Source organism: Oreochromis aureus, linkage group 3 (assembly GCF_013358895.1).
Source record: "Oreochromis aureus strain Israel breed Guangdong linkage group 3, ZZ_aureus, whole genome shotgun sequence".
Lineage (NCBI taxonomy): Eukaryota > Metazoa > Chordata > Actinopteri > Cichliformes > Cichlidae > Oreochromis > Oreochromis aureus.
The window spans coordinates 116633604-116642285 of NC_052944.1; the positions used below are offsets into that span (position 1 = coordinate 116633604).

Consider the following 8682-nt stretch of genomic DNA (forward strand, 5'->3'; position numbering starts at 1 on the left):
TTATCATAATCAAATATTAACATGTTTATTACAGGTGCAGTTATAACTACTTTAAAATGATTGAGTTAAATATATATGTATCATAACTCATATGCTGAGTATATTGTTACAGTAAAATAGTAGCTGAGCAAAGGCCTGAATGTATTCAGCTTCTTGTGGTATTTGAGTTTGCTTAGTTACAGGTGACGGAAGGATGTCCAGTCCATGGTGACCTCAAAGGCCTTAGATCATCACCATATTTGGAAGAGTATGCCACAAGGAGGAACTTCTGTGTTTGCATTTAATTCTTAAAATACATGAATGTTCTGTACATGCAAATTATTTGCTTGTAAACGCAAGAAGGGGCGTTACAATACCCTGATGTTATAAAAGCAATTTAGAGTGTATTTTGGGCAGAGATGTACAACTGTTTTGCAGTTTACACCTCTCCACGCTGCGTGCATTAAAATCAATTGTTTGAACGACCTCTTCTGGACTATCATTGTTTTACTCTCATCCTCAATTTCGAACCCGTAACAGAACCTTGGAGTCATTTTTGACCAGGACATGTCCTTCAACGCACATATTAAACAAATATGTAAGACTGCTTTCTTCCATTTGCGCAACATCTCTAAAATTAGAAATATCCTGTCTCAGAGTGACGCTGAAAAACTAGTTCATGCATTTATTACTTCCAGGCTGGACTACTGTAATTCTTTATTATCAGGATGTCCTAAAAACTCGCTGAAAAGTCTTCAGCTGATCCAAAATGCTGCAGCAAGAGTCCTGACAGGGACTAGAAAGAGAGAGCATATTTCTCCTGTTTTGGCTTCCCTTCATTGGCTTCCTGTTAAATCCAGAATTGAATTCAAAATCCTGCTCCTCACATACAAGGTCTTAAATAATCAGGCCCCATCTTATCTTAATGACCTTGTAGTACCATATCACCCTATTAGAGCACTTCTCTCTCGCTCTGCAGGCCTACTTGTTGTTCCTAGAGTATTTAAAAGTAGAATGGGAGGCAGAGCCTTCAGTTTTCAGGCCCCTCTTCTGTGGAACCAGCTTCCAGTTTGGATTCGGAGACAGACACTATCTCTACTTTCAAGATTAGGCTTAAAACTTTCCTTTTGCTAAAGCATATAGTTAGGGCTGGACCAGGTGACCCTGAATCCTCCCTTAGTTATGCTGCAATAGACGTGAGGCTGCCGGGATTCCCATGATGCATTGAGTTTTCCTTTCCAGTCACCTTTCTCACTCACTATGTGTTAATAGACCTCTCTGCATCGAATCATATCTGTTATTAATCTCTGTCTCTCTTCCACAGCATGTCTTTATCCTGTCTTCCTTCTCTCACCCCAACCGGTCGCAGCAGATGGCCCCGCCCCTCCCTGAGCCTGGCTCTGCCGGAGGTTTCTTCCTGTTAAAAGGGAGTTTTTCCTTCCCACTGTCGCCAAAGTGCTTGCTCATAGGGGGTCATACGATTGTTGGGTTTTTCTCTATACCTATTATTATAGGATATACTGTACAATATAAAGCGCCTTGAGGCGACTTTTTTGTTTTGATTTACGCTATATAAATAAAATTGAATTGAATTAAAAACTGAACTCAGCTTTCCAAAAATGTGGTTAATCACAGTTAATTCATGATTTAACAAGAGAGGCCATTATTTTTTCCACACAGATCAGGTAGGTTGGGATAACCTTTCTGTCTTTAATCAATGAAATCACTTAAAAACTGTGTTTTGTTTTTCTTGTGTTTTCTAAAACATACATGTGATAAATATGCAAAACACTAAGAAATCAGAAAAAACATTTTTTCACACCGTGTGTGATAGGTGCCACTGGGAGAGTTCATTTATCTGGAATGAGAGGTGGAGATGTGATAAAATGAGTGCACAAGTGTCACAGCTTCATGACTCAAAGCTGTGCATGCAGTGCTAAAAGGCTGGCTCTGTCCCATCAGTCTATACTCAGTCCTCACTCTGAGCATTTAGAGCTGAGCCTCACATCTTTCTTGTCCTGGTACTTTATGAGATTGGAGCAGAACTGAGCTGAACTTCATGGCGTGTTGGAGAGAGGAGGAGAATCCTGATCCAAGATGCATAAATGGATGCAGTTTGTTTCCTTTTTATACTCGACAAAGCAGGTTCCAGTGTTTTACCCTTTAAGTCATATTTTTACACAAAGATTAGTACAAACCAAAAACACCTCTGCATGTCTCATCAGCAGCGCGCGCGCGCACACACACACACACACACAGACACACAAACACACACAGTAGCATTCATGTTTCTTTCTCTTATTTCCGTGGATGTCACTAGGCAACCTTTACTGAAGGACTTCCAAGAGCACGTTTTGCTTTTTTAATGTTCTGCCCACTCTAAGTTGACTTGCAGCATTTTGTTTTTGTCTAAAACACACAACAGCTGAGCTGAGATAGAAATACGGCATAACAGAGGCCAGTCTGAGGGCTGCATTCACAGCACTGTATTTTCCGTTCCAATTATCATTAAAAATGAAGCATTTTGTTAATGAAGCATTAAATAATACTGGAGCTGTTAACACAAAAATACAAACATTTGAGCAGAGAAAGTCTCTTTATTAAAATGCAGGTTTTAACTTGAGCGATGACCTCAGGACCAACCACACTTTCTTCAGACTGTGAGACGAGGAATAAAAGTTAGTCCTTTCATTTTCATTGAAATTTTGAAAATTAAATAAATGTGTGTGAAAGGTGTACTTGTGTGTTATTACAGCTTCTTACCTGCAGCTCACGGGACAAAAATGTATTGGGTCTCAGCCTGGTCACCTGAGAGAAACATATGGTAGAAAAACACTGAAGTGTAATTTCTCTGTGTGTCCAACACATTTAAACATCAGATTTTCTGAACTGTTCAGTATGATGTACGAATCCTCTGAAGAGCAAAGTGTGTCAGTGTGCTGCTCGAGTAAAGCTTAGAGTTGTACTTGGTTGGTAGTAGTCATAGATCTTGACCACGGCTGGCTTCAGGTTGTCCACTGGGAGCTCCTGGATGATGTCTAAGCTGTGGTTGATGGGTGTGTCCTTTGATAACTGGACGAGACAGAAACAATCGCAGACACAGTTTGTACCAAAGATCATCATCTGGTGTCCCCACGGTGACTTTCACTTACCTCCTCTAAGTACACCAGAACATGATCTTCCTTCTGTTCAACACGACTCACCAGGAGGCCATGTTTGAGCTGAGAGGAGATGACATTGTTTTTATTATCATCATCACAATTATCACATGAGACACACTTGCTGGTAGAACATGTCTAATTACTCACACTCTTCAAAGACTCGGGGTCTGGGGAAAATCCAGAGAGCATTTTGATATCCAGGATGACCATGTTTGTAGTTTTCTCCTTTCCACTGTACCTGTGTTTGAACAGTGTGATTATACTGACCTGTGTGCACACTTGCTTTTCATCTACCAGCAGTTCCTCCACACGGGTAAAGAGCACTCCTCTAACCTGTCACATACTTACAGCGATTGTATTTGCACAGTGAATTTGGGTCTAGCAGATTCACTGGTGGTGTTGACGTCTAGTTGTACTTTCACACTGAGAGTGGTGATATCAGTAGGTGTCGGGATGTTGTAGTGGACAGAAATCTGAGAAACAAACTTGGGTCAGGTCCACAGAATTAATCATACCTCAATCCACCCTGCTGTCACTTTTCTACACCACGACATATATTTGCACACATACTTGTCCTTTTATAGTCATGCCTATATCGCTATATGTATCTATTTATCTTATTATTTATCTGTGATATCTCTGTTTCTACACTCATTTTATACGAGTGATTGATGTTTGTTGTGCATTTGATGCTATCACATCTCGGTTTCCCTCTGAGATGAATAAAGTTTCTCTGATTCTGATACAGACAGAAAGTGAGTTTATTAATTTTTGCTCAATTCTCTAATTTAGTGTAAAATAGAATTGTACTAGGTTTCTTCCTGTTAAAAGGGAGTTTTTCCTTCCCACTGTCGCCAAAGTGCTTGCTCATAGGGGGTCATATGATTGTTGGGTTTTTCTCTGTATCTATTATTGTACGATCTACTGTACAATATAAAACGCCTTGAGACGACTGTTTTTGTGATTTGGCACTATATAAATAAAATTGAATTGAATTGAATGAAAACACATTTATGACATCTGAAAATGCTAATCTTCTTTACCATTTTATAAGGACAAAGAAAGCCTTTGTTTGACACCAACCAGGACCTGGTCACATGATGCTGTCACTGACCTGCACTGAAGCACATGCAGCTTCACCTCCAGCCTGTATTTTCCTGACACGTCCTGCAGCGCCTCCTCCTGGTAGAGCAGTTTGTTGCCCTGATTGACATCAAATGTCAGCTGACTGCTGGGAGCCTGAACTGTCACTGTGCTCCAACCTTCAGGACTGAACACCAGAGTGGAGTAGAGAGCCAGAGCCTGAAGAGCCACCACTGTGTCCTACAGGATGGATTCATTGTGGTTAACACACACAGCAGCTGTCATTTGTAAGATAAGATAAGATAAGATCAGATAAGATGACCTTTATTAGTCCCACAAGTGGGAAATTTGTTTTGTTACAGCAAAAGTGCAAGGTTATGTAGCAGAAATTAGAAAACACTGGAATGCAATAAAATAAAATACTATATACAATAGAATAAAATAGAATAGAATAGAATAATATATACAATAGAATAAAATAGAAATACAAATGCTATATACAACTGAGTAAGAAAATACAAAAGTACAACTTCGTCAGAAGAATTGTAAGAGAATTGCACATATAGCAGTCTTATTGCACGTGTGAGGGTTTGATCAGCTGCAAAACTCTTTATTGTGGAGTCTGACAGCAGTGGGGAGGAAAGACCTGGCTTCAGAGTGTGGTCAAGACAGCACAAAAGATCATCGGCTGCCCTCTCCCCTCCCTGATGGACATTTATTCCTCCCGCTGCCTCAGCAGAGCAGCAAACATTATCAAGGACAGCTCCCACCCTGGCTTCAACATACCCAGCCTGCTTCCCTCAGGGAAGCGCTACAGGTGCATCAGCACAAAAACCCACAGACTCAAAAACAGTTTCTTCCCCAAAGCCATAACCACCCCGAACTCACACATGCACCGATAACACAGCCCCCCACTTCCCACTTCCTCTATGGACCACCACTATTTATACCAATTCCATGTGCAATAACTCAACTGTACATACATAACACTATTTATTACATATTACTTACGGCTTGTAAATTGTACATTTTATATATATATATATATATATATACACAGCTTCTTCCATATGTTAATACTGTCCATATGTATATAGCACTGCAGAACTGTACCCCCCCCCCCAGCATGTTTACACTGAGTAGGAGATGCTCTGTATCTCATTGTACAACTGTATAGTGACAATAAAGGCATTCTATTCTATTCTATTCTAAATGCTCCTAAAAAGTGCAGGTATATTACTACTCCTGTTAAAGCAGAAATAGGACATTTGGGAATTAATCTCACAAAGGAGCAAAAACTGAATCAGTCGTTTAACGTGGAGAAGAAACTAAAAGAATGCAAGGCGAAACTGAACTCTGGGCTTCAAAGAGATTCATTAATTTTAGGGAGAATTTATTGAACAAAACTGGAAAGTTTACCAAGATGTATCAGTCCAACACACGCTAATGCCATTCCAGATAAATGAACAGACGCTATTAATCAAATAAACTTTAATTTTATCTGCAGAAATAAACCTCACTACATGAAAAAGAAACATTTGATCCAAGGTACTATAACTGGACTGTTGACTTTGACCGCCTTAAAAATAAACTGGTTGAGATCCTGGATGAAATACAGGAACTTGAAGAATACTTGAAGACGATGGCCTCCCATGACCCCCAGCCTCATCTACACTGAGATGCAGACATTTGAAAACACACAGCAGACAACTGAATAATAGTCCAACACAACAGTCTGTGTACAGACACACACTGAGCTTTCATATAGTCAAAGGAGTCAATCAAACACAGCTAGTTGAGTCATTTCTTGTGTGAGTCTAAAGTGAATCTAGTATTTGAAAGTCCACTTCCTGTATTTGTTGTTGAAGACTTCTTCAGCTTCTTCTCAAGGACATCAGCTGCTTGTTTGGCAGCAGAGGCAGTTAAGAAGCTTCCTGAAAAACACTGAACAGTGAGTTCACTGTGGCATATGACAAATTCAGCTTTCTATGTGCAAATGTGTCTGTGTGTGTTTCTCTCTTCTACACCTCTCGATCTTCAATAAACCTACAGCAGGATTAAAAGGAGCCTGAAGACTTCGTGCACAATAAAGGATAAAAATGAGATATATTCATACTCATATTATTATCTATATTTGATCTGAGTGTTTTGATGCTGGGATGTTTTGATATAATGTATTCATCACTTAATGTCACGGTTCTGGCTCTTTCTGACCCAGCTTTTTGAGTTCTTGTAATTTTATATTATGGCTTATGTTTTGAGTCCTTTGTTGAACTATGTTTGTTATTTCCCTAGGTTTCAGTTATGGTTATCATAGGTTTAGTTCTTAGGTTTTGTAATATGGCTTCCCATGTTCCATGTTGTGTCTACTGTGCCTTTCTGTACCATGTTTCAGGTTCCTATGTTCTGTCTCCCCAGTTGCTGTTAAGTTTACATGTCTAGAGTTCAGTCAGTGTGTTTCCTGTTTTACTTTGAAGGTTCATGTCTCATGTCAGTGTTTCTAGTTTTGCTTCCCTTGTCTCGTCCAGCCTGATTACTCCCACCTGTGCTCTCCTTCTGTCTCTCATTCCCTCGTTATTCCTCAGTGTATTTAAGCCCTGTGTTTCTCTTTGTCAGTGTTGTAGTCTCCCTCATAGCTGTGTGAGTCTCCCTGTGTTTTCACGTATGAGTTAGTTGTAGTTTTCCCAGTTTAGTTTTGTTCTTTGTTTCCTTTCCAAGCCTGCAATAAAGCAGTGTATTGAGTTCAGTTTTGTCTCGGTGAGTTTTGCGTTTGGGCCCTTCTCTTGCCTACACACAGCCGAAACATGACACTTAAAGGTTGGTAACAGGTCAGGTTTTTACAGGAAATAAGAAATAATTACACTGACAGTAATTATTTGGTCATTTTATGGAAAAACAAGCAATATTTGGCAGGTTTTCTGATGTACCTGAAATTAATCACAAACTGCTTTATACACAAAAAGTGGAAAAAAGTTGAATCTGAATCCCTTATTTATGTTTTTATTGTTATTTATGTTTGGTGTGCTTATCATTGTTACGTTGTGCATTCAGTTCTATATTACTGTATTTCTGACACATACTGTGGTCACACTGGCAATCCAGGTAGAATATTTTGGTCAATGATGATTCCCATGGGTGACGCTCACGCAGGCACTGAATAGGGCAGGTTTGGGGTTCTGTGTGTTTAGTGCACAGACAGCCTGCAGAGTGGTGATGGGAAGTTCGGCTCTTTTCAGAGAGCCAGCTCTTTTGGCTCCAAAATGGCTCTTAATTTATTATCATCTGTAGCCTCATATTTTAGCTTTACTTGGCAAATATGAATGCTTTGTGTGTTGGCATGTAGTGTTTTTATAAGAACCCTTATATTCCTTATATAAAGGAAACACTAACATTTATGTGAAACTAATTTTAATAAAAAATGAACAGGTGCTTTACAGATTTAAAAGAAAGAATCTGAAAACAACACTTTTTTGGTCTAAGTGATCAAAGTAGAAAACGGAGCTCATGTTCAAGAACAAACCATAGCTGCACTACTATTACACATCTCAGTTGTTGTGGTGAACAATGTTGCTTTTAAAACCACATGCAGTTTGTGACCACGACTTGAACAGTTCCTGTTAGAACTGTTGATACAAGCTAAATACAGTTAACACACAGTGTCAGGGAACTCCAGTGTGGGAACTAGTGGCTTCAGCTTTGTAGTCATTTAACTTTCATCCATTCATTCATTTAATTCAGGAGGAAGAAATGTCAGCTTGGTGTAGGCTGGTTACATGCATTTGGTCCCATGCTGTCTTTAACCAAATGACTTGGTTCATTTTATGGCTGGGCTGTATGTGGGGTTATATCATGTTATTGGGCAGGAGTACCTGTCCCCTGTTAGGCTTAGAAAGTTTCTCCAAGCGTTTCTCCATAAGCAGAGCTTTTAGCTCTTATAGCACATCTGTATCTGTGCAAGCGGACAGGTTTTTGGGTTGCTTTTTCTACCCCACACTGGTTGTGAGTGTGTAAATAGCCCCACTTGTTCTTTTAGGTTGCAGTTAACTTGGGAGGAAGGGGTGGGTCTGCCATGACTAGATGAATAACAATTATCTGGGATACATAAATTTCATAATGCATGCATTTAATTCTATCAATTGAACCTGGCCTGAGGGCTGCCATTTTTTACAGTCAGTTATTTCTCTTAGAAATGTTGGATCTAAATAATGAATGTGTTACAGTGAAACACTGGTCAGTGTAAATGGCTCATTGGGACAAAGAAACCTTTAAATTAAATACCATCACCTGATATTGAGTGTCAAACAATATCAAAGCTGTAAAAGCTGTTTACAGTCAGAAGCACTGAAACTTGCACATAATTATTATACATGCAATGAAGCTAATCGGGATATTTACTGTTAATCTGTGGCTGCGATTAATCACTTTAGTGGAAACTTTATTAACTAGTAACTTCATCAGT

At 39.4% G+C, this 8682-nt stretch overlaps 1 pseudogene; it reads right to left on the reverse strand.

Annotated features, from left to right (window-relative positions):
* Window positions 1-2556: 2556 nt before the first annotated feature.
* LOC120435116 lies at window positions 2557-5877 on the reverse strand (annotated as a pseudogene).
* Between the last annotated feature and the right edge of the window lie 2805 nt (window positions 5878-8682).